At 37.9% G+C, this 18,578-nt stretch overlaps 1 long non-coding RNA gene across 3 annotated transcripts in view; it reads left to right on the top strand.

Moving 5' to 3' along the window:
- Positions 1-18,578, top strand: part of LOC311445204 — a 161,423-nt gene that overhangs the window by 96,028 nt on the left and 46,817 nt on the right. Inside the window, exon 1 of one of the 3 annotated variants that reach the window (XR_014698300.1) lies at positions 15,733-15,788. The exons of the other annotated variants lie outside the window; for them this stretch is intronic. This is a non-coding gene — a long non-coding RNA (uncharacterized lncRNA). Of the gene's footprint in view, positions 1-15,732; positions 15,789-18,578 lie in introns of those variants that run through there. 3 annotated transcript variants of the gene reach the window in all.

Below are 18,578 nucleotides of genomic sequence, written 5' to 3'. Positions count from 1 at the left end.
GTTGGTACTGAAAATAGCAAACTTTTGTTAAAGCCATTTTGAACAATAAATCTTGTCTAACTATAGATGCTTCTACAGGAACTCGTCATTCACATTCTTGAAATTCACAATATCACACCATTTTCCTTAGAGAAAACTAAAAAAAAAAAATTAGCTCCTTGGGAAGGGATGATGCAAAGCGTTAGTCATTTCCTTTAGGAGCTTATCCTCTCTACCAGTTTTGCCCTTTCATTTTAGTATCTTCATTTTGTAGTTTTTTTTCAAACCAGATGAAATGTGAAAAGCAGATCTGCAGATCTACCAGATCAGCCCATAGTTATACAAAAAGAAACAGCACAGGGCTGCAGACTTCCAAGTCCTGTTGTTGGCAATTTGAATCTTTCTTTCTTCCTGCCTGTGAATTCTCCTTTAATGGAATTCAGGGTGCTGCTTTTTTTTTTTTTTTTTTTTTTTTTTTAATAATTTATTTCTTTGCTCAAAATTGCCCAAGAAATTGTTGGTTAAGATCTATGTTAGACTAAGAATCGATCATTGCTTCTTCACTTAGTATCTACTATTTTAATTCACTAGTGAAAAAAATCATTTCTGGACTCAAGACTAGAATAAGAACATCTGCACTGTGTAAATCCACTTTCTATTTTGATGATTTCAGTATGGTCATTGATAGTAAGGAAAAAATTCACCCCATTAGTATTGTGCAATGAATTTCCCAAGTCAAACTGTATGTTTTCTAAACTGAAGAGTTTTCAGCATTGCTTCCAGGTGTAGAAAATACTGCACCTGGAAATACTCCAGGTGCACGTGCTGTTTTTTCTATTGCATATACACCCTTGAAGTTTAGTTATTGTCACTTATTTGTTTCATCTGGATTGCAAAGCCCCAGAGGAGAATTTTAAACTTCAGTTCAAACAAAGGCTTGCAAACATTTATCAGTATAATTTATTGTTTTTAGATTAATATGAAATAAAAATACTGTTGCTTGAGTAAAGTTCCATCCAGAATAAATAGGTATTAAATATATTAACATTGCTTTTTTAAGCAATAGCTTTTTATTCAACTTCTAAGTTGAATAAATGGTAACTCTGTAAGATGGTGTACTTGATAATGAAATTAAATAAATAATACAACTATTGCAGTCACTACCCAGTAGTTGATCGCTATAAAACATCGGGAGCGGATCTGCTTTGTGGTCTAAATGCCACACAAAGAACAAGTTTTCTGAAATGCTCTCAGTCCTGCCCTAAGTTGAGTAGCAGTGCATCCTCGATTGCCAGTGGACGTCTTGTTCATTAGCTGGATACAGAAAAGATAACTCAGGCTGAGAAGCAGGTCACACATCCCCAGAACACTGTGGCAGGTCCTGCCAGGTGCTATGTTACAGGGCAATGGGTACATCCCCAGTTCCAGAGGCATTGACTGTGTTATGAAATGCACCTCCTCATCCCTGGTTATCTCAGCAAGGTGTATTTTGGAGCACACGGTGACACCATCTAAATCTGTGTACTCAATTTTCTTCCAAGGAAAACCAGGAACCATGAAGAGATGTTGCGTTGCAAGATCTTAAAACAATTTTTAGCTGAGATATGAAGGAGGTGCAGGGCTGGAAGCCAGGACTGCAAAATTTGGAGACGGACTCCATTAGGTGCCTGGTGAGGCTTGGACACCACTTTGCTTCATCCTTTCTGGCAAGAACGGATTTCTGTACACTGGCATTCTCTCTTCCCTGTTCTCCTTTTTGGTACTAGACAAGTATGCTCACTGTATGATGTGGACCAGTAAAACATAAATAAAACTTTATGTGCATTCTAATCATAGGAGATACCTTCATGATGCCCAGACATTTGACACTGATAGTGTTTTTCATTGCAGAAGTTGATTTTAATGACAGCAGCTTATAGCATAATGTAGCAAATCATTAAGATGATCTGTTGCAGATTATAAACAGGTTCCTAGCCCTTCACTCGAAAAGACATGGCTAGAAGTTCTCTGATGTGAAAAGATAAAATGTTGAAAGCTTTGCAGTACATTTTGGCAGTGTTATTGCAGGAGACATGTTTTAAACCCAATAGTTTTATGGGTGTCTGAAACTACAAATGCCATTTTCTTATTACAGTTCAGAAGGCAGGGTGGACTATATTTAGTAGTGTTATTGAAAAAAGATATATACCTGCCTTACAGCAGTTAAACATTCCAATCTTTCTGTCAATGTATCATTCTATTGCTTTTATTTTTGTGTTTTTGCAGTTACAACTGGAAGGGTATGTGTTGGACTGTGTTGCTGAGAGCAGAATTAACCCTTGCCCAACAGGAAATACCAAGTCTGTGAATTATGTGACATTCATTTAAATGCTGGAGGTTGATAGACCTTGTGATATTCATGTGCCATTTACCTATCCTTTTACAAGATTCAGTTTTATTCTAAAGGCCTGGTCTGAATACTGGTACAGCCTAAAGGGAACGTAAGGGATCAAGCCTGAAAACTACATGTTGTTGCCCTATTTAGTTCTTCCTGCTTTAGCTCCTTTCCAGTTTCTCAAGTGCTACATGATAGCAAGTCAGTAATTTGCAGGAACAAATGTCCCTATCCATGTCCCTTAAATCCTCATTATCGTCGTATCTTAGCATCTTCTGGTAGCACATTAAACATTGCCATTTGTCATATATGCTTACATCTCTTAATCTCTCCAGAGGGAGAACTGTATGCAGAGTTGCATTTGGAATAATAAAGATAGTCAGCTCTCCATAATTCCCCTGGGACAAGAAGAATTTGCTTTCCCATCAAATGTTACAGGTCATATACTTTGTACTTTGATCAAAACTTCAGCTGAAAGAGCTGAGGAAAAGATTTCTCTTGCTTTAAAGGAAAACACTCACTTGTGTGAGTGCAGTTGCTTTGCAGTATAGGAGACTCTCCTGTTCAAAACAATGTGGCCTGTGTGCTCTTGCTCTAATGCCATAAATTCTTTTGATTGCTTTGATTTATTGTCTGTCTTCTGTTACTTTGTGTCCTATTCAGGACCTAATATGCATTTTCTGACATAGAGCAGAGTTTAAAGGACATAGGAGAGTGAGACAAGTGGTGCTGTAAATCCTTCTGATGAAGTTTTCCAGTGAGGAATCTATTATTGCTCTTAAACTCATCAATAGAAAAAAAAAAAAAAGATGATATTTTCTTGTATATAGCCAAAAGTTCTCACTGTGCCTTGAGATTACCTGAGAGGTAGAAGGAAAATAAACCCCAAAAGCTGAAACAAACTGATGCATTCATCTAAGAACAATGTAGGGTAGGTTGATAAAGATTAACTTCAACCATAATTCTCAGTTAAATTCAAGCAGTTAGGACTTGTTTTTTTGAAATAGGTTGTGTTTAGTGCTATCAAAAATAGCAGCAATTGAGAATGGATTCACAGCTTTCTGCATGCAGCAGCTGTGTACTGCCAGCAAAACTTGAGGAAGACTGATCATGTTTCAAGGGCCACTGCTGAGTTCATAGAATCACAGGATAGTTTGGGTTGGAAGGGACCTTAAAGCCCAGCCAGTTCCAACCCTTGCCATGGGCAGGGACACCTCCCACTACTTCAGGGTGCACAAAGCCCCATCCAGCCTGGCCTTGAATGCCTCCAGGGAGGGGGCATCCACAACCTCTCTGGACAACCTGTGCCAGTGCCTCACCACCCTCTGAGTAAAGAATTTCTTTCTACTATTTAATCTAACTCTCCCGTCTTTTATTTTAAAACCATGCTACCTTGCTGACTAAACAAAAAGTTGCTCTCTGTCTTTCTTTTAAGCCCCCTTTAGGTATTGAAAAGCTGCATTCAGGTCTCCCTGGAGCCTTCTCTTCTTCAGTCTGAAACAGATCTCAAGGTGAGCTTATTCTAAAATAATGCCCGAATTCCTGTCCAGTCTTTTTCACATAAATCTTTCTGGAGTAGTTTATTTTGAAGAACTTGAAGGAAAGAGTCTGGCTGGGTCTGTTAAAACCTATAAGAAATTAGAATATGTTTAGCAAAATGCCTACCAGTAAGAGTGTTTTCTAAAGACTGATATGTTTTCAGCAGTCTCTACAACATTTACAAATCTTGATATTTATCTTGGGAAATCAATATTTACATTTGAAATTGCTAGTTTTTAATATCAGTATTCCCATAAACCAGTGAACCACAGCTGAGGAGGTTCAGTTTATCACTGCATCGACTCACGAAATGTTTCAAGACAGTTCAACAAATTTAAGTACTTAAATTTGATTTAAAACATATTAGAAATATATTTTAGTTGTAAAGAAAAGTTTAATAATTTGCAGTTTACAAAAAATCCAAAAATGGTTTGAAGAAAATTTCTGGAAAGGAAACACCTGAATACATTCAGTATATTCTCCTGTGGTAGGGAGAATAAGTGTTTAACTTGCAGGTCTCACTTAGAAACACCATTTTTTCTTTTCAATTTAAATGATAGATTAATACTTAGTGAGATCTAGTTGCTTAAAGATTCAGGTTTCTGAAAATGAATTTCTGTTTATGAAAAAAAAATATTTTTCTCACAACAGAAAAAACAAATCCTTCTACATTCATAGCTCAAAGGTAAGAATGAATATGACTACAGTCATAAGTCACTACAATTTTGTCCTTAATTGAAAAAAAAAAAAGGAAAAGAAACAATGCCACAGAGTAATGATGCAATGAATGCTTTGGGCTTATTTATGCATTTTAGGAGATTTGCAAACAGTTTGCTTCACATGCTGCTGCATTTGAGCACCTATGTGTTAATGAATATGTTATAGTTAAGGGACAGGTCACTCTGCTGTTTGTTTGCTGTTATAATGCTTTGCTATTTTAATGTCAAATTCTAAAATCAGAATATGTTTCAATTAGCTTCATCATTGGATATCAGAATCTCCAGATACTCCTGGAAGCAAAACATAATGTACTGAGTTTCCAAAGAAGTATAGTTTCTTTGAAATACAGCAAGGAAGAGCAAAAAAGGCCACAGAGCACTACTTAAATACGTAGGTCCAATTAGTTAAATAATTTCTAGCCTTCTTAGCACTCCAGGCCTGCAGTATATGGGGAAAAAGTAACTGCTGGACAGTTGTTAGAATAGCATGTGGTTTGTGCAGTTCCTCTGTTATTTAAAATTTGATTTCATTTTTAATTTGTAAAATCTGGGAAACTAGGCTGATTTAGGGGCATTCTGACAGGAATTATACAGCATCTGTAGTAACTGTGATCTTGGATCAATTGTATTTACTTAGTCGAAATAGGATGGCTTCCTAAAGATAAATAAATTGTTCTAAATAGTTAAAAGCCTACTCTGGTTAATTAAATGAATTCCACAGATGATGTTGCATGAAGTAACGTGAATTATACAGCTGGTTTATGGGGGAGGCAGGAACAGACAAAAAGGAACATAGCATTCAACCTCATTATTTATTTGTGTCATTCTTTGTAAATTCCTAAAAATCATTTAAGTTCTTTAAGGAAAAAAAAAAAAAAGTGGATTTCAGGGGCAGTTTTATTTGCAAGCAGCACTCACTCTTTATTGTCATGTGTTTATCAGATTTGTTCTCTGCAGCCATATAAGCAACCAGCCCCCATTTAATAATGACAAGAAATAGCTACAGCTTTCTAGAATTCACTGCAGCTTTGCACAGCTGTATTAGAGTGTTTTCTGAACTACCAGCACTACTGTGCTGTGCCCATCAAGGATTCAAAGGGAAGTCATGCAGGAAAGGAGGGGGAAACATGTTCAGTGTGTTGAGAAACGATGCCAAGTACTTAAACAATGCCAGGCAAGCAATATATTTATCATCGCATGGCTGGAAAAAAAATCATGTATTTCTTGAGTCTCTCTCTTCCATTCTTGGGTAGTTGGATATGGTAAAATGTACACAAGCACTTTGAAAACTAGGAATAAAAAACAAAACACCTATATTCATAACCAGGATCTTCTGCTCTTGAAATCATGATTTATAGTGCTACTAAGAAGTTCCCATCATATTACACAGCCTAAAAGAGCTAGTGAAGGAGATTAGTTTGTTCACTCATGGTAAGAATAAGCCATGATCAAACTATCGTTTCTGTAAAAGTATTCTAGGATGTTTCTTCCTGAATTTGATCATTTTATTTTCAGAGATGTGATGTTTTAATAGCATTAATTCTTTTGTATTTTATTACGTTATAATGTGGTAGGGCGAAAGAGAAAAAAATGATATATACTACTGGGATTTGTGTCCTTTATGGAAAGCTCTAATTTCTGAAATGCAGGCTGAATTCAACTGAAGAACACATTTTGCTAACAATAGCAGTATCTAGATTCTCTGGAGTGGGATAGGTGACACATTTCTACACAAAACAATCACGGAATCTGTGAGAATCTTTCTTTTTTAAAATGTGCTTTTGGTTATTAATGAATATATTGTAGAAAATACAATAGAGCAGGAAATCACTAGTTAAAATCTGCTTATATTAAATTGAAATATTAAAAGCGTAGATTTCATAGATTATAAAAGACGAAGCTCTGAAAAATTTAAGAGTGTAGGAAAGCAAGCCAGGCATTGCTAGCTCTTGACTCTACTCTCAATAAGATATAAGCCTTTAGAATTTGTTTTATTGAACAAAATAATAAATAAATAAAAATGTTAATAGAAAGTGGAATATGAGATCCTGGTTTTTTTTGTTTGTTTGTTTTTTTGTTTTTTACCACTGATAAGTCCTTCATTATTATTTTTGAAAAGATAACTGAGAAAGAATTTAATCAATCTGGATTTCAAAAGCATAATGCCAAATAGTAAATTAACTCAGGTGCAGAACTAATGTGCACATCTGTGCACATCTATATGCAAAAATTTTAAGGTCAGTACTGATGGTTTGCAGTGAAAGCAGAAAGTACCAAGCTAATGCATTTAGAATTCCCAAGAAACTTTTCTTGTGATCTTGGCATAGCAAGTACAGATGTGCTAATTAATTTGCCTGTAACTCAGATTTGAAGCTGACATCAATTTGGAGAATAGAATATTAAGAAAAAAATGGATGATATTGAGTGTTATAGTGATAGAAATAGGATGAAAGTGGAAGAATACAGCATGCAAGATGAGGAAAATCTGCTAAAGTTGGAGACTCAGCAATTATAATCAAGAGTCAAAAACCCACCACTGTGCAAAGTTTTCTTGATGATCAGAAGGGAACTATTAGCTGCTGTGTGATATAAAAGTTAAAATTGCACATGCAATTGGAGAAGTCCTTGCATAGGTGTTTACAACAGAAGCTAAAGGCTTTTAAAAAGTCATTAGTGGACCAAATCCAGGACACTTTAAATCATTCTGGTAAGCAGTTGCAAAACAAACAAACAAACAAACAAAAAACACCCCATCACCTACTAGGATAATTGTGAATGAAAAACCAATTTTATAAGAAACTACACAATTATGGCTTGTGGTTGTGGTGCATTTCTCTCTCTAAATAGATCAATAAATTAAATATCAGTGAAAAAAGGTGGATTTGTGCTAACAAATCCAACTTGCAATAAAATGGTTATGAATAAGCTTTATGTAGAAATTATCATCTAATTTCTAGCTGTAGTGTTGCTTTGGAATAGACAGACAGGAAAATGGAAAACAAAATTTAATGAATGCTAAGGTTGCTCACATTTGTTTACGCAGGAGAGTACATAGCACTGTTGGTGGCAATAAAAGGGGAACAGGGCTAAATAAAGAAGGAGGTCTTTTCCAGTCCTATCTCCAGAGAAAGACTAAAAATCTTATAGAGTAAGCAGATCAATATCCATTTCTTTTTTTGTTCTTGAGAATTGACTCTTGCACTCATTTTAACTTCAGAACTCTGGAGTTCAACCTTAGATCTCCCTGCCTTTGGTTTTATATTAGGGGAATAAGTGCAGTGAGACACAGAAAGATGATGAATGTAGTCTTCTAAGTGATTGGTGTCCCTGAATTCAGTGTGGGTTCTTGCTTTCCCTCTCATTGGAGTTAGCAGTCTGAAAAATGGTGCAGGAAGGAAATGAACATGTTTGCATGTGAGTGTTGTGTACAAGAAGCCTCTCATTACATTTGTTAATGGTAGCATTTAGGAAAATAATGTGACCTCAGCTAGAAAGTAGTATGTTTGCTGAAACTGATAATTGGATTTAGCCACCCCTTCACAAAATGCCTTCATGAAAACATGAGAGACCAAGAACTTTATTCATTAACATGGCACATGTTTTTTCAAGTTGAGACGATATGTTGCATTGGCAATCAATTCTTCCCTGTCTTCTCTGTTCAATGTGATAATTTACTAATTTGACTTACTGTTGAAAGGAAAAAGTGAATCTACAACTTGTCGTACTGAGAAGCAAACCATATAATCTTTAAGGAGGTTGAAAGTGAAATGCTGAATGGATTTGTTTGGTTGAACCTAAATCTCAATCCAAATCTGAACGGTGCACTTTAATTTTTATTTTTATTTTAATTCATATTTTCTTGCTTGTCATTTAAAATATGTGTGAGGAGATGTAGAATATGGATGAAAGAAAAGCAAAATCTACAGAATGAAATGAAGGCACTTTTTCTTTCATTTCACATTCATCCCCAATAGTAAGTACATAGAGGCAAACACTGACACTTGTATTGTTGGTGTAAGTTGTGCTCATCTTGCATTTAATTAAATGAAGGACAGCTACTGAGTTTTAAATTGGATTAACACTACAATGCAGCTTTTTTTTTTTTTTTTTTTTTTTTTTTGGTTTTGTCTTTTCTTAATGATCTTGCCAGGTATTTGCTTATTGTTGCTATTGGCAAACTGAAGGATACCTTGTTGTGAAAAAAGGAGGAAAGGAGGAAGAAAAAAAAAAAAAGGAAAAAGCATTTGCCATCAGTTCTAGCATAATTAAATGGTGAAGAATACATCTTTACCGTGTATAAAATTTATTGGATCATATGATTTTGCGTGGTACAAGCAAGTGCATAAAAAACAACGAATGTTTCAAAAATTGTAATTCAAAGGGATTTTCTGCTTGTTTCAAGTACATGCATTTGCATCTTTGCAAATAGGAGTACCCTATGGATGAGGTTGTGAATTTTATGTGGATGATAGTAATACATATGTCCTAATGTAGCAAGAATTTTATTCATGATACTACTTAAAAGTTTGAAATGATTTCTCTTATATCTGAAAGATTTCTCATATCATCCCCATGTTAATACACCAGGGAGATAAACATGATGTAAGGAACTCCCATATGCATGCAGCTGACAACGTTCATTCAGATTTTGAGCTTGGATTTCTATTCTGTCATGAATTACAGACAAATCCCAGTGACAGACACTATGCAGAATAGACTTTGCTGAATCTTGTATTATTCATTAAAAATACCTCTGTATGCATATAAATTTTCCTTTATATGTGGATATTATTATTGTATTTCCTTAGTATGTGGATATTATATACCACAACTATATAGGTAACCTGAAGGACTTAGTGCTACTTTGTGCTCATCTTTTACTTCTAACAGGAAAAAAAAGCAATTTCAGTGTAAAAACATTCCTGTATTCTGGGCATGACCTGAGCTTGCATCATCTTAGTTGATGCAGAGAGCCCTGCTTGGCCCTCTCGTGGCTTTTCTACAGTCAGAGGAAAGAGGAGCAGCTCTGCTCCAGGCAGCTCTGTATGAGGTGCCTTGTTACTGTGGTGTCAGAGTAGGCTTTGAAAGGCAGCCCGTGGCACTGCGGCACAACTGGAAGGAGACGATTACTGTGGCTGACAGAATGGAAGAAAATGACTTTTGCATCAGCTTCTTGCATTGCTGTGCACTGCCAGTGACTAAGGCTGTTCTACAGCCTGTCAAGTGTGTTTAACCACAACTAAATAGCAAGTGCCCTGGATGTGAAATATGTGCTGTTATAAGTCATACTGAACACTGCGAATTTTAATTGTATGGCTGCTCCTCAAAGTCCATGTGAATGCAGGCTAATGGGCAGTGTGGCTCTCAGTGAGGAGCTGTCATGCAGAAAGTTGTAAGAAAGCAGGTCTGAGAAAGTGGAAAAGAGAGTGTTTGTGTGGATAAGATCCTGTAGTGCTACTACTGGACAACTCTGAATGTGGCAAGCTGAAATATGAACCCAAATATGCTGTGATGGAACTAGTAGACACTCAGTACTTCTGTAGTTCTTTAGAATACCAGCCGTGAGTGACAAGCATCAGTCAATATTTGCACACTTTTCTGATATTCTGGGCCTGGCCCAGAGGCAGTGGCCACAAACTGGAGCACAGGAGGCTCCCTCTGAGCACCTGGAAGCACTTCTGTGCTGTGCGGGTGCTGGAGCCCTGGCACAGGTTGCCCACAGATATCTTCAAAAGTTGCCTGAACATGGGCCTGGGCAAGCAACTCTGGGCAGCCCTGCTAGAGGCTGAACCAGACGGCCTCATGAGGTCCCTTCCAACCTCAGCCATCCCGAGATTCTGTAGTTCTTTACCACAGAAAACACATTTATGCCTGGTTTAGACAAACTAAACTACTTGGTGCTAAAGGCATGACAATGCAAATTACAGCAAGCTGCTTTATTAAATCCAGTGACAATAATAGCTGGGTGTGTTGGTGACTGATTTACTTATAAAGCAGTGAATTTTTCTGAATTGTTGCATCCCTGCTGCGTAGCCTCCCTGCTCAGCTGTACAGAAACATATATTGTTTGTTCCAGTGAAAGCAAGCCTTTGTCTCTGGTGGAAAAAGCTAGGGAATCATTCTGCAAGTTAGCGTGCCAGGTAAAGAAAATACAGGATTCTAAGTGCTAACCAGCAGAGAGAAGGAAACAATAACAAAACAACAAAAAACACACTTCATGGCTCTGACATCAAAGTGGAGAAATAGGAAGTGTGAGGAAGAACACAGTACAAATTTTATAGCATATGAATAACTGAAGCCTGCTAGACACAGTGATGGAAGTGGATCAGAATTACTAACAATTCTTAACCATCTGTTGAGGGGTGGGAGTTGGGTCTCTGCTAGGCCTCCTTCCCATCTCATATTCCTCCAGCCTATTTGCAATTGCCTGAGACAATTGCTGCTCATGAGCTGTCTGTGATTGTTAAATCACAATTCTACGTATATGTTTCAAGTAAGTTTTCTCTTTACATACTGGTGGTCTTCTCCAAATATCTGTTTAACTGGTACCCATTATATTAGCATTAGATCTATGTAGCTACTTCTGCCATTGTAGATGTCCACAAGAAGTATCAGAGCCTAAAATTCCAGATGGAAAAACTCCTCTTTCTGAACAAATGCACATGAGATTTGTATATTTTTAGAATTGATTAAATTATTATGAATGCAATTTTGTTCTCCCTATGATTGTTCAGGGGCCTGAAGTTCGTCAGTGGGATTGTTACATCTGTCCTGAGAGTGGCAAGATTTCTTATGGGGGTCTGCCTCTGTTGTTAACTAGGGAAATTGTGTCCCATCAACCCCACTATCATTAACAGGACTGAAGGATCCAGACTGCTATGAAGCACAGGGCTGTGAAGGGAACATACTGTTCACAAATACTGGAGCTTAGTCTTCTGCCAGTAGGGGGTGAATAATGGAAAAGAGCCCAATCTGGGATCTCCAGAGAGCAGGGCTACTGTCTGAAGCTTTCATGAGGAATTCTTTTAGTCTTTATGTGTTTACACAAACCTTTTCTGCTTTAAGTAGAAACCAAATTCTAATTTTGAAAATAGTGTTACTACTATGTTATTGCATTTAAAATGGTGTTTCTTTCAGTATTTAATGAGGATTGATTGATGGAAACAGGGAATGGCAGAAATATGAACCTTATATGAATATAAAGTGCTCTGATAGACTCATAGTTGGTTAACTGTGCAAATGGGAAGAAGGAATGTTTATCAAACATCCACTTCTTAAGCTTTGTGCAAAATTTATAGTGAATTACATGTATTTCTTTTATTATTTTTTTTCCCAGCACCGGAAAAGATGCTACTATATAAATATAATCCAGGGCAGTTTTGGAGTATAGTTTAATTTGTTTACTTCCTTTTTCTACCATGAAATTCCTCAGTGGTTGTTAGATCATCACTGCTGTAAACACTGGCCTTTATGACTGGACTGTACAAATAGAGAAAAAGGAAAAGGCTTGGAAATATGACATTGAAATGCAAAATGTATGAATGCTGAAGATGCCCCAGAACTTATACAGCAAAAAGGCTTCTGTAGGTACAAAAATGTGCCACTAAATTTAATAGAATTACATGTGAAATTCAGCTGGATTGTGAGTATTGACTGCTGTAAATGATTACTAGTACTGTTTATCATGCTAGCACTAGAGCTGTGTGCTACCATCACCACTGCAATGAGAAATGAATGGGGCATAAAATACCCAATTCAATACCCTGCTCTATATACCATGCAATGGTTCAATAAAACATTATATATAAAAAAAAAAAGTTAATGAGACAAAATCATAATATATTCTTATAAAGCCAAACATTCAGCAAGCTATTCTTAAATTTACAGCAAGCTGTTTAGGAAAAAAAAAAAAAAAGTTTCATCTTTCCCCCCCCTATATGAAATTAGAAAGCAATACTGAGGGAATTTAGTGAGAGAAGTTAACTAAGAGCCAGGATATAATATAAAGCATTAATTTATCTTTGATCAAAGTATCTGAGCCACTCTAATTAGCCCAAGTGTTCTAGCTTTTGAAAATGGAACTGCTTTTCTAGCTGCAATGTGATATTTCCTCTAATACTCTGGTGCCTAATCAGCAGAGCAAAACAGAAAGGTGAACTGTTCACTGAGAAATTAAAGTAAAATTCATATGAACAGCACAATTCTGCTATTACCACGACACTGCCTAATCTTAGCAGATCACATTTTCAACCTAAAACTCTTTTTGTGGACCAGCTAAAGTAGCAGCATGTACAAAGCATAAATAGTTGTGTTCATTTTAAAGAAGCTTTGAGAAAAATAATTATATATTTTGAAAATAGTGCTGATTGTCTCTCTTCTGCACCAAAACTCACTGTGGGACAAGTTGGGGCCAAGAAAGCAGCTCTTGGACTGTGGAACAGGAAGCCCACAAAGGTTGCCACCTTTGTAGTTAATGGGAGTAGTTGTGAGAACTCCGTATCTGACCTCTTGTGTTTTCTTGGGAATTGTAGGAGAGTCTTTCCAGTGGAAGCCAAGGGCTGTGTGTGGCTCATGCTTGACTGACAGCAGTGAATTAGTTGGACATCTAGCTCTGGATGAACCTGAAGGCATACACATCTCAGCCTTAGGAAAGTAGCTAGTGCTTGACTTCAGAAAGCTAATACTCTGAAGGTTCTAATACTCTGAAGGTTAGTACATTAGCCTAGAGAAATGTCTTCTTCTGATTTAAGCTTTTCTGAGGGTCTAAAGTAATGCAGCTCCATTTAACATGAAAAATGCTGCAGTGTTGAGAGCTGATCAAAACAGAACGAGCTCATGGCAATACACGACAAGAGAAGCCTCCCCCACCCCACACTTATCACCCTTTCATTTAGCATAATACTCAGGAAGTCAAACAGAGACTTCCAGCACAGAATAACTAAATAAACTATATGCAAGGAGCTAAGCAGGTGTTTGAAAGCATGCAAACCTCCCAGCACCAGGACAGACAGCCCTTAGAATACTTCTGCAAGTCATGTAACAGAAAGCCTTCACTCCCCAAGGCAGGGGAGGCACTTTTGGAAACTTTAGCTGTGCACCTGAAAAAAAAAAAAAACAAACAACAGCATCTTTCCTGGACAAGAGTATATCTGAATGTTGTTATAAAGGTACTATTTATTTATCCATAGAATTTAGATTTAGAGAAAGGTTAATAGCATTCTGAGTAGTTACATTACAGTGAGGGCTGGTGATGAATCTAGTATTAATGCAACGGCTGTTGCCTGTTGAGCCCCTGGACATTAGAGTGTAAGGGACATTGTATTTTTAAGTTTCTTTATGATTCTGATAAATTTAGATCAAGCTGTTTGTTTATTTACTCAGGATGTTGCAAAGGTTAGGAAACCAGGTTTAAGGAGAACACTTCCACATTTTGATAAACTTCTGAAATGTTTCATCATTTTCTTATTACAGTGATGTATTTTGTGCTGCTGATACCTTCTCCCCACTCAGAACAGCTGGGTTTTCAGTTTGAGGAAGGTCCTCACAGTCCATCTGCTATCTGGCAGTCAGCGTCACATCACTGCAGTCATTTGATTTTCTTTCACCTGAAGGCTCTGCAGCTGTTGTGTGCTTCTTGACAAAATATTTGTATTTGAGTTTTTGACCAAATGTCTTTGCTACTTGTCTCCAGGACAGGACAATGGCCTGGCCTGGGAACAGGACAAGGCATCAGCAAGCATATGAACAGGATTATTTTGCCTGGTAGGGCTGAAAGTGTTATGTCAGCTAGTTCTATTGAGCAACAGTTTCTGTACTCTCCAGTAGTAAATCCAGTCCTGGTGTCTCATTTAACTTTTTCCTTTGTTGTTTATTCCAGTGGCATGGAACCTAATTTTCATTATGTAAAAGTTCATGCCCAATAAATTGAAAGCACTTTTGAAGATGGCGAAAAAGGCGAAACTCTCTTTGACTAATAACCCTGTGATGAAAAGGACTGCAGCAGTATGAATATAAAGACCTTATAAAGTTAGCTAGTGGACTTGAAAGCACCTGAAATCTATCTTTTCCTCTGTGATCTGGACACTTAATGGAGTAAGGCAAGTTGGGGTTTCTTAGCTATGACTGCAGACAGCTTCTGTGGAAACACAATTGCATCTTCAATCCAGTTTGTAGTTGATGAGCATCCTGTTTGCTAGCACTGTCAACAGAGAACAAAGGACTTAATTAGAGAGTTTTAAGTGAAAATCCCATAGTTATTCTTTGCAGATAAGAGATAAAGAACAGTGTAAGGAATAGGCTATCATCACTGCCCACGCTGAGAACAAACAAAATATTCCACTTGGGTTTCTAGTAGTGCAGCTTTCACCTGATTGAAATTCATTAAAACATTTTCTTGAAAATATTTTATATGTAATCATTAAAAAAACATCTTGCATTGTCGTCATGACATACATAAATGTTCTTTTCTTCCTGAGATTGCAGCCAGCATAGGTTCATGAAGGGAAAGTCCTGCCTAACTAACTTAATTTCTTTTTATGACAAGATTACCCACCTAGATGACCAAGGGAAGGCAGTAGATGCGATTTAAAAAAAAAATATTTTATTTTAGCAAAGCTTTCAATACTGTCTCTCACAGTATCCTTCTGGACAAAATGTTCAGTATACAAGTACAAAGTACCATGACCCACAATTGGATGTGGGTCAGGCTCAGTGGTGTGTAGGAGGAGCTAAGTCAGGCTGGTGGCCAGTCACTAGTGGGGCTCCATTTTAGGGCCAGTTCTATTTATTTATTTATTTATTATAAATGACCTGGATGCAGGAGTTGAAAGCATACTAAGTCTGCAGACAACACTAAAGTAGGAGGAGCTGTTGAGTCCCTTAATTGCAGAGAGTCCTTTCAGACAGATCTTGACAAATTAGAGGGCTGGGCAGTCACCAACTGTATGAAATTTAACAAAAGTGAGTTCCTGGAATGGGGCAGATACTTGTATGTATGTGGGATGAGAGGATGGAGAGCAGCTCCACAGAATGGGATCTGGGGGTTCTGGTCACCAGCAATGTGCCTATGAACCCGCAGCGTGTCTGGCAGCCAGGAGGGCCAGCTGTACCCCGGGGTGCCTCGGGCCCAGCACTGCCAGCTGCTGAGGGGAAGGGATTGTCCCGCTCTGCTCTGCCTGGTGAGGCCTCACCCTGAGCACTGTGTGCGGGGTTGGGCACACAATATGGGAAGGACATAAAAGTATTGGAGAGTGCCCAAAGGCAAAGCTGTTGAAGGGCCTGGAGGGGAAGGTGTCTGAGGAGGGGCTGAGGTCCCTGGGTTTGTTCAGCCCGGAGCAGAGCAGGCCGAGGTGAGGCCTCATGGCGGCCTGCAGCTCCCTCCCGAGGGGAGCGGAGGGGCAGGCGCTGAGCTCTGCTCTCTGGGGACAGCGACAGGACCTGAGGGAATGGTATGGAGCTGGGACAGGGGAGGGTCAGGCTGGGTGATCGGAAAAAGTTCTTCAATGAGAAGTTGTCAGGCACTGGCACAGCTCTTCAGGACAGTGGTTGTGGCACCAAGCCAGCCGGAGATCAAGGAATGTTTGGACAGTGCTCTCAGACACCTAGGCTGATTTTGGGGTGGTCCTGTGTGGAGCCAGGGGTTGTGCTTGATGATCCTTGTGGGTTCCTTCCAACTCGGGATATTCAGTGAAAACAGTAAAAGGACTAAGTTGGAGTCTCAGATGTTGTAGTTCCCGAAGCTTTCCTGACATATCATTGAGGATAACCTAAGACGTGACTCTGCCAATAACAATTTCTAAATGCATCCATTAACTCCTTATCTGGAGTTTTTAAAATACTTTGTCATTGACTTGACAGAACAACTGGGACATCGTCACTATACTGAATAACAAATTACTGGCACAGCTCTTTTGTCATTAACTAGTCAAACTTCAATACCTTATAGTATTGTACTCTCAGCACAGAACTGGGCATATCACAGTGTGCTGTCCTGATTCCCCTCTGTCCTTTTTCAAGAAGGCAAGAGACAAGCAAACAAGACTCTGAAATACTCTTACTTATTTGCTATTGTATATTAGCCTCTTGAAGTCTCAATCATTTTATCTCACCTGTGCATCCAGGAACATCTCCTTCCTTTGGGTAATCAGAAGTTTAGATTAATTATGCTAATCAGCTACTCCAGGCTGACACAATTAGACAGAACATGCAGTATCTCTGGAAATCTGTACAGGATCTTTCCTACTTGATGACTTTAATTTCATGATCCAGTGCAATAATTATGGAAAAAGAGAGTGCCCTCCATTTGTGTTTCATCTCTACAGTTTCACATTTGAGCTAATTTTCATAAGAACTCCCCCCAGATTCTGAGTGCAGAAGCATCTTTCATCAGGCTGCCTTAGCATTTGCTGATCTGCAGGATTTTTTGTTTTCTCTTATCTCCCAACTTGGAAGATGCGTTTATACACAGATACTGAACATTTAACCAAAGTACATTTCCGTTAGACTCAACACACGAGGGTGCCAAGAAGCTCTCCTGCATATCTGGCTATTGGAGTGATGGATCTGTGTGTGGCAGTGTAGATATAACTTGATAGAGCTTTTAGAGGGAATTAAATTCTAACTTGCTGCACTATGAGAATGCGAAGAAATATTTCTGTGGCTGTTTTTAAACAGCTATATATATTTGTATTTAATGTAATGGTGTCTCTTAGCACCTTCAAAACAAAAAAGAAAAAAGATCTATCCATTTCATTTCACATTGGGTAAAGTTAAAAATCAGATTAGGTGGCGTGGTTTACAAGTTAGGTTTGAAATGCCAGGATGAGCACACGTAGAGAGTGGCGTTGTTTTCATTCACATTGTAGAAAAAATATATCTGCAACTAAATTATAAAAGAGACAAGTTAATCCATCTATTGTTTAACAACACTGTGGTAAAGATTATAAAGATTTAATGTTAAACAGGAATAGAGGGCCAAGAAGTCTTGAAATGATATTAGCTTGGTTGAGTTAATGGAGTTGGCTGCTGACTTCAGTTGGTTTTCACCAGGACTTACAAAGTTTGTTGGCTGTCCAATTCTGTGGACTCACTAAAGTTGGGGTACCTGACTTAATTTTGGACTTTGATTTCCAAACTGGGATTTAGATGTATCTAAAGAAGTAGATCCATTACATTCTCTGGTTTCCAACTTTCCACTGAAGCACCAACCCCCTGCCAGAGCTAGAAGCACAGACCTGTGAAGAAGAGTCAGACTCAGCTGTCCCTGCAGTTCAGTCATTTTCTGACAGCCTCAAGCTGCTCCCAATGTGTGCATTTATGGATCTGTGGTTATGAACTCTTCTTGTGTGCAGCTTTAGTCTCTGTTTCTAGAGATACTTTGGGAGCAGCTGCCCAAAATTTTGGTATGACATTGTCCAACTTGGAGATACCAGATTAATCCTCTCTTTGAATTGGGCCACTACCTCAGTTTCTGTATCTTTAAACTGAAAATGCCATTCCTAAACTGAATTACAAGGTTGCACAGAGAATTATTAGCACTCGTAATGTTCTCCAGCATGGCAGAATCCTGAGCACAAATGCTATTCTGCTGCTGTGTGCTGAACAGCGGCTCTTCAAGAGACAAGACAAATACACACTCATCTTGGTAGATTTTTGATGTTTTGAGTGAAAATATTACAAATTAGCTGAGCTGCATTGAATTGTTGAAGTGGATGTAATTTTTTTTGTGAAGATAGATAACCAAGTAGCTATATCGCTTTCCTGTAGTGAGCATTGCTTGTTATCCTACCCTGTACCTGAAACAGTTTGCTTATCTGTTACCTGTATCTTTTCCCTATCCAGGCAACTGTATAGCTTCTTAATATTGGAATTGTGAAAGTAGAATTTCTGCTTAATTGTGTTTAAAAAAAAAAAAAAACAAAAAAAAACTCAGTGAATTTAGAATTATTTTATTCATTTTTAATAATGAT

Source organism: Aythya ferina (assembly GCF_964211825.1).
Source record: "Aythya ferina genome assembly, chromosome: 15".
Classification (NCBI taxonomy): Eukaryota; Metazoa; Chordata; class Aves; order Anseriformes; family Anatidae; genus Aythya; species Aythya ferina.
The sequence above is the reverse complement of the archived record's forward strand: the minus strand, read 5'-3'. Positions and strand labels throughout refer to the sequence as shown.